This window comes from Rattus norvegicus, chromosome 10 (assembly GCF_036323735.1).
Source record: "Rattus norvegicus strain BN/NHsdMcwi chromosome 10, GRCr8, whole genome shotgun sequence".
Lineage (NCBI taxonomy): Eukaryota > Metazoa > Chordata > Mammalia > Rodentia > Muridae > Rattus > Rattus norvegicus.
Genome location: NC_086028.1, coordinates 42,594,772 through 42,601,319, shown reverse-complemented (window position 1 = coordinate 42,601,319; position 6,548 = coordinate 42,594,772). Strand labels below are relative to the sequence as shown.

Here is a 6,548-nt window from a genome sequence, read left to right as displayed (position 1 = left end):
CTGAGCCATCTCACTAGCCCTGATATGAATTTAGTTTTTAATTATGTGTATGGGTGTATGATACGTGTCTGTGTCAGGGATATGTGCACATAAATGCAGTGCCTGGAGAGGCCAGAAGAGGGAGCTGGAGTTACAAGCAGTTGTGAACTGCCTGACGCAGGCTGAGAAACAAGGGTTTGGGTTTTTCGGCAAGCACAGTGAGTGTTCTTACCCGCTGAGTCATCGCTCCAGTGTGCCCTTCCTCTAAAAACAAACAACAAACGAACTAACAAAGGACTTTGCATGCGCTTTGGGGCATATGGCACCCCTCCCTCCAGCTACAAGACTGAAAAACCAGGAACGACTTGGGCTAAGTTTACCAGATGAAAATACAGACATCGCCACTTCCTGCGAGTTTTCTTCCCTTTTCTATGGTTTCCTTCTTGGTCCGAGGCAGGCTTGGAGTTGATGACATTGGGTAGGAAGAAGCTGTTTTCACAGAATTTAACAGCTGCCCCAAGTGTAGTCCTGAGGAATGGATAAAGCTCACCGTGGGACCACATGTGAGAAAGACGGGCTGTGCGCCAAGCCCAGGATGGGCCCCCTCACTCCTCACTGTGTTGGAAGACTTCAGGATGTTGGTTCAGGGAGAGGCAGGACCAGCTGGGAAGACAAACTCTTCTAGTTAAGGACTCTTTGTGGCTTAGACTCTAATGCTAAGATTCTCAGCACGGCCATACAGTGCGCTCATCCATTTGTGACTGGTAAGAGAGGACTCATTTCTCTTCATTTCTTCCAGCTCTCATTTCTAGGAGTCCCTGGAGGGTTCGGAAAGTGTGGGAGCTTAGGGTGGGGCGAAACCTCTCACCTTATTGCCAAGAAACCTAGAGAGTGTGAAGAGGGCTGGGGTCCTATAGTTACTTTCAAGGTTGCATAACCCAGATAAAGATCCCCCTGAAGGATCCACAGAAAGGTCCCATCACCTCCCAATAGTGCCTCCCGGGACTATGTTTTTAACAACATACGGCTCTGGGGACCACTTTTCTAAACCAGGCCACCCCTGGTATTCCTTTTCCTGCCATGATGTATTTAATCACACATTTACAAAGTATGGCCTGTGTTCTGGGCCCAGCAACAGGCACTCAACTCTGACTCTCCAAGCCACACTGTAAGTAAGGAGGTTCTGTGAGAGCCCTGTCCCAGGGAGCTTGAGTTCTTTTCTGTTTTGCTGTCAGTGTGGAGGGGCCTCTTTTCTCTCTGGGATTGCGGTGGGGTTTGATTTGCACGTGTAATTCTGATGTGAAGCCAGTGTAACCAGATCCTGCTGAGAGGGACCTGCCTTCGGGCTGAGTGGATGTGTGAGCACACAGGCACGCGTGCTCGCTGGCCATGCAAGGGTATCATGTAATTCAATGACACAGTCTCTGTTTCCAGAAATGGATTCCAGGCCACAGCATCCACATTCAGAAGTGATCCTGGTACTTGTCCTAAGATTAAATGAAAGTGACAAGTGGTGGGGAGAATTGAGCAAAGATGGCGGGTGGGGTTCACCTTTCCCTCTCCAGACACTGGCAGCATCTTGAAGCACTTCGAGTCGAATGCTGGTTGGATGCTTCTCTTCCACCTCCTCAGGGCTGAGACTGTGTGCAGCAACCCACGGCTGCAGGCAGAAGTCCTGGGTATCACGGCCACTTGCCCTTAGCTTTAGGTGTGAGCATAGTTCTAGCGGTCTCTTGCCCGCTGCTTCCTTTTTTAAAGGTTATTTTATTTTTATTTATGTGCACACATGTGTATCTATGGGCATGCTCATAGGTGTTTGGATACCCCTGAGATGCCAGAAGAGGGCATTAGAACCCTGGAACTGGAGCTCCAAGTGGCTGTAAGTCACCCTGCAAGCTTGGTGGTTCTCTGCAGGAGCAGTAAGGACTCTTAACTGCTGAGCCATCTCCTCAGCCCCTTTTATCTTTTGTGACCAAGTATTTAAAATTAAAGATAAAACCAACCAACCAACAAACCAGCTATGATGACTCATACCTGTCATCCAGCAGTTGGAAGGCTGAAGTGGCAGAAGTAGCATGTTCAGGGCTAGCCTGGGCTATATATGGATTAAGACACTATCTCAAAAAGGCTAGCCTGGGCTATAGACTAAGACCCTGTCTCCAAACAAACAAACACTAAAAATTAAGGCCAGAGAGATACCTCAGTGGGTAAGAGTGCTGTGGTATAGGCTTGATAACTTGAGTTTGATCCCCAGAACTCTCTGTGGAAGGAGAGAATCGCCTCCTAGAAGTCCTTTGAGACATGCCAGAGAATGTACATGGCCACTTTCACACACGCACATCATATAACACGCACAAATAAACAAATAAGTATGTAAAACGTAAAAAGCAAAAACAAAGAAACGAACAAAACCACCCAAAACCAACAACCTGTCCCAACAAAAAAATAAAACAATCCAAAATACCCAAACCAGAAGGGCATGGTGGTGTACACATGCAATCTCAGGCCTTGAGAAATGGAGACAGGGGACGCAGGAGTTCCAGGCCAGCACGGATTACGTAAGAGCCTGTCTCAAAAAACCAAATGTGGGGCCTTAGTGATGGCTTAGCCACTAAGAGTACTTTCTGTTTTTTCTGAGGACCTGAGTTCAGTTCCCAGCTCCCATGCCAAGAAGCTCCAGGGGATCTGACATCCTTATTTGGACTCCTTGGGCACTGGCACTAACATGTAGATATTGATACATACATCAATAATTATAAATTTCAAAAAGGCTGGGTGGTGGTGGCACATGCCTTTAATCCCAGCACTTAGGAGAGAGAGGCAAGTGGATCTCCATAAGTTCAAAGCCAGCCTGGTCTACATAGTGAGTTCCAGGCTAGCCCAGAGTTACACAATAAAGTCTTAAAAAAAAAAAACCCAAAAAACAAAAAAACAAACAAACCCCCAAACCCTTAAAACCTTAAAAAATCAAACACAGGGGTTGGGGATTTAGCTCAGTGGTAGAGCGCTTGCCTAGGAAGCGCTAGGCCCTGGGTTCGGTCCCCAGCTCCGAAAAAAAGAACCAAAAAAAAAAAAAAAATCAAACACAAACCAAGAACAAACTTGGCAGCTGGCATAGCTGTGTCTCAGGCTACAGCCGTTCTAACCGTACACGGTGCTGGATGCCATGTCTAACACTAGAGACAAAGTGTTGCTTGGTTTTGTTTTTTGTCTTTTTGTTTGTTTTTGTGTTTTTTTCCCCAAGACAGAGTTTTACTGTGTAGCCCTGACTGTCCTGGAACTCACTCTGTAGCCCAGGCCTGCCTAGAACTCATGGAGTTCTGCCTGCCTCTGCCTTCTGAGTGCTGGGATTAAAGGCGTGTGTCACCACCACGAGGTGGAAAGCGTTTTATTTTAGACTTAATCTTATGCTGTGTGCTGTTTTTCTGAGATTTGGCTCCACTCAAAGCAGGACAAACCAAATATCTCCTGTGTCTTCCTGTTAAATCAGAACCACTTCTCTCCATGTGGAACATTACGGCATTCTTGCTGCCATAGGGGCCAGCTGGCCACTCCTGCTGCACATCGTGCGCCACAGAAGAATGCTGTGGGCTCGGGAGACACGTCACCAGAGCCCATGAAAGGACCACTGCTGGAGAAGTCATTTTGTCAAGGCCAGAGATGTCCCTTCAGTAAGAAAACAAGGGGTGTGCCCGATGGGACTCTCAGGGCCTGGGGCCTCTGCAACTTTGACATGGTCTGGCAGATATCCAAGGCTCAGGAGCGAAGGAATCCAGTGCTGCATTCTTCTGACCCAACATCCACTGGATGTTTATTTGCCCTTGGGAGAGGTTATCTCATTTGACAGGCAGGCCCAGCATCAGGCCTCCATGGGTGAACCCCGGCTGGGGTGGGCTGAGAAAAGCTCTGAGTGCCTAAGTGTCCACACGTGCATCTGTGCACACAGACGAGGTGTAAGGTTTGTGGGGGAGGATTCTTGACATCCAGAGACTGGAGTCTCTTTGGTTGTGGGCATTTCTTTAGCCACACCCAGCCACTGAGTGATGGGAGGGGTGTTGCTTCAAGTTAAGATTCCGAGCACTGAAGAAGCCAGCTTTCGCCTTGGCCTACTTGCACAGCCTGGCAACTCGTTTCCCTGTTCTGAGCCTCAATTTCCCCATCTGGGACAAGCTTATTGGACAATGGGCTCCTCCCAGATCTCCTTACTGATCTATGGACACTCAGTTCTTTGTAGGTTTAAGAAAGCACACAGTTCATCTACCAAGTCCAATTTTACGTATTTTCTTTCTTTCTCTTCTTTTCTTCCCCCAACACTTGGGAGGAGACAGAGGTAGGTAGATCTCTGAGTTTAAAACCAGAGTCTGATGCTCCTCACAGCGAGTTCCAGGATAGCCAAGGCTGTTACACAGAGAAAAACCTGTCTCAAAAACAATCGGTTCTGTGCACGCTGGGCTGTGGCCCTGCCCGGCTGTGGTCATGGAACTCAGCGCTGACTACCTCCGCTGTGGCAGGACCTGGAGGCAGAGCACGTGGAGGTGGAGGACAGGACTCTGAACCGTTATTCTATTCGACCAGCTTCCGAATCCTGGTGGTGTTGGCTAAGTTCGAGGGAAAGCCACTGCTCCAGAGACACGGGCTGGTGAACGAGTGCTTAGCAGAAGAGCTCCCGCACATCCATGCCTTTGAGCAGAAAACTCTGACCCCAGAGCAGTGGACCCGACAGCGGCAGGAATGAGGGACCCAGGCCTGAACAAGCATTAAATTTTAAACCTGGAAAACAAACAAACAAACAAACAAACAAACAAAAAACCAAAAAAATTCACACAAACAAAAAAAAAAACCCCAAGCAAACAACAAAAATAATTTTTATTTTATTTTTTATTTTATATTTTATTTATTTCAGATTAGGTTCCACTATGTAACCCTGGCTGGCCTGGAACTGAGAGAGCTGTGTGCTTCTGTCTTTCCAGTGCCGGGATTAAAGGTGTCTGCTACTACTCCTGGCATCTTTTTTTTTTTTTCGGAGCTGGGGACCGAACCCAGTACTCCTGGCATCTTTTTAGTTATGTGTGCATGTCTGTGTTTGTGTGTAGGTATGCACACAGAGGGCCAGGAAATCCAGGAGAGGGGGTTGGATGCCGTGGATCTGGAGTTACAGGAAGTTTTGAGCTTTTTGGTTTGCGTGCTGGGAATGGAAGTCCATCAACCCACCCCCTCTTTTCTCTTCTTTTTCCTTTTTTTTTTAAATGTTGAGAGTAGGTCTTTTAGATCCCAGCCTAACTTTGACTTTTCTTTGTTGCTGAGGGCAGCCTTGAACTTCTGATTCTTTGCTGGGGTTATAGTCGTGTATCACCACACCCAGCATATGAGTTGTTTGTTGTGGGTAGAACTCAGGGATTCATGTGAGTTAGGCAATTGGCTGACCTATATTTTCAGGCCATTCAGGGGTTTGTGTGTGTGTGTGTGTGTGTGTGTGTGTGTGTGTGTGTGTGTTGTGTGTGCATGTGGGTGTATATGTCTGTGTGTGGTGTATGAATGTGTACATGTTCACCAGTACATGTGTGCACAGAGTTTAACGGTGTCTTCCTCTAGCAACTTCTATTTATTTATTTATTTATCTTATTTAATTGAATTAATAATAATAATAATAATAATAATAATTTAGGGATTTTGTGTGTGTGTGTGTGTATGTGTGTGTGTGTGACTGTGTGACAAGTTTTTCTGTGTAGCCTGGCTGTCCTGGAACTCACTCTGTACACTAGGCTGTCCTCAAATTCACAGAGCTCTGCTTTCTGAGTGCTAGGACTAAAGTCATGAGTCACCATGGTTCTCCCTTTTCTTTTTTTTCCGTGAGACAGGGTTTTTCACTGAGCCTGGAGCCCAGTGATTCAGCTTAAATGTAGCCAGCATGCCTCCTGGGTCTTCCAGCTCTGTCTCTCAGTTAGAGAATTACAGGTACACGCAGCTGTGCTTGACTTCCTGCATGGGTTCTGAGTATTCCAACTCAGGGCTTCATGGTCGCTCAGCAAATACTTTACCCACTGAACGATCTCCCCACCCCACCCCCTTTTTTTTTCTTTTTCTTTTTTTTTCCGGAGCTGGGGACCGAACTCAGGGCCTTGCGTTTGCTAGGCAAGCGCTCTACCACTGAGCTAAATCCCCAACCAACCCCCTTCTGCCCCCTGTGTATTAGTGTGCATGTATGTCCATAGAAGCCAGAAGAAAATGCTTTCTGAGTCTGAGGACTCAAAATATGTCACATGCAGGTATGAAAACATCACAATGAAGCTCTTTATAATGTATAATTAATACACACTAAAAAAAAAAAAAAATCCTGAAAGCAACAGGACGCAGTGGCTACCAAACCTGTTTCAGAAAGAGGCTGTCCTGTAGAGGAGGGGAGAGGTCAGTGGCTGTCAATCCAGCTTGGAACATGTACAGACCTGAACTGGTGGAGCAGAGGCTTCCTGCCTGGGAACAGCTGAGGGGAAAGGGCATCAGGACCAGAAGTGTTCAGAGTCCGGCATTCCCACCAAACGGCAGCCTACCTTCGTACCCCACTGTGTCAG

General features: G+C 47.1%; 1 pseudogene; it reads left to right on the top strand.

Moving 5' to 3' along the window:
* The first annotated feature begins 205 nt into the window (after nucleotides 1–205).
* On the top strand, nucleotides 206–4,910 carry LOC134480690 (bolA-like protein 2; annotated as a pseudogene).
* Nucleotides 4,911–6,548: the final 1,638 nt, after the last annotated feature.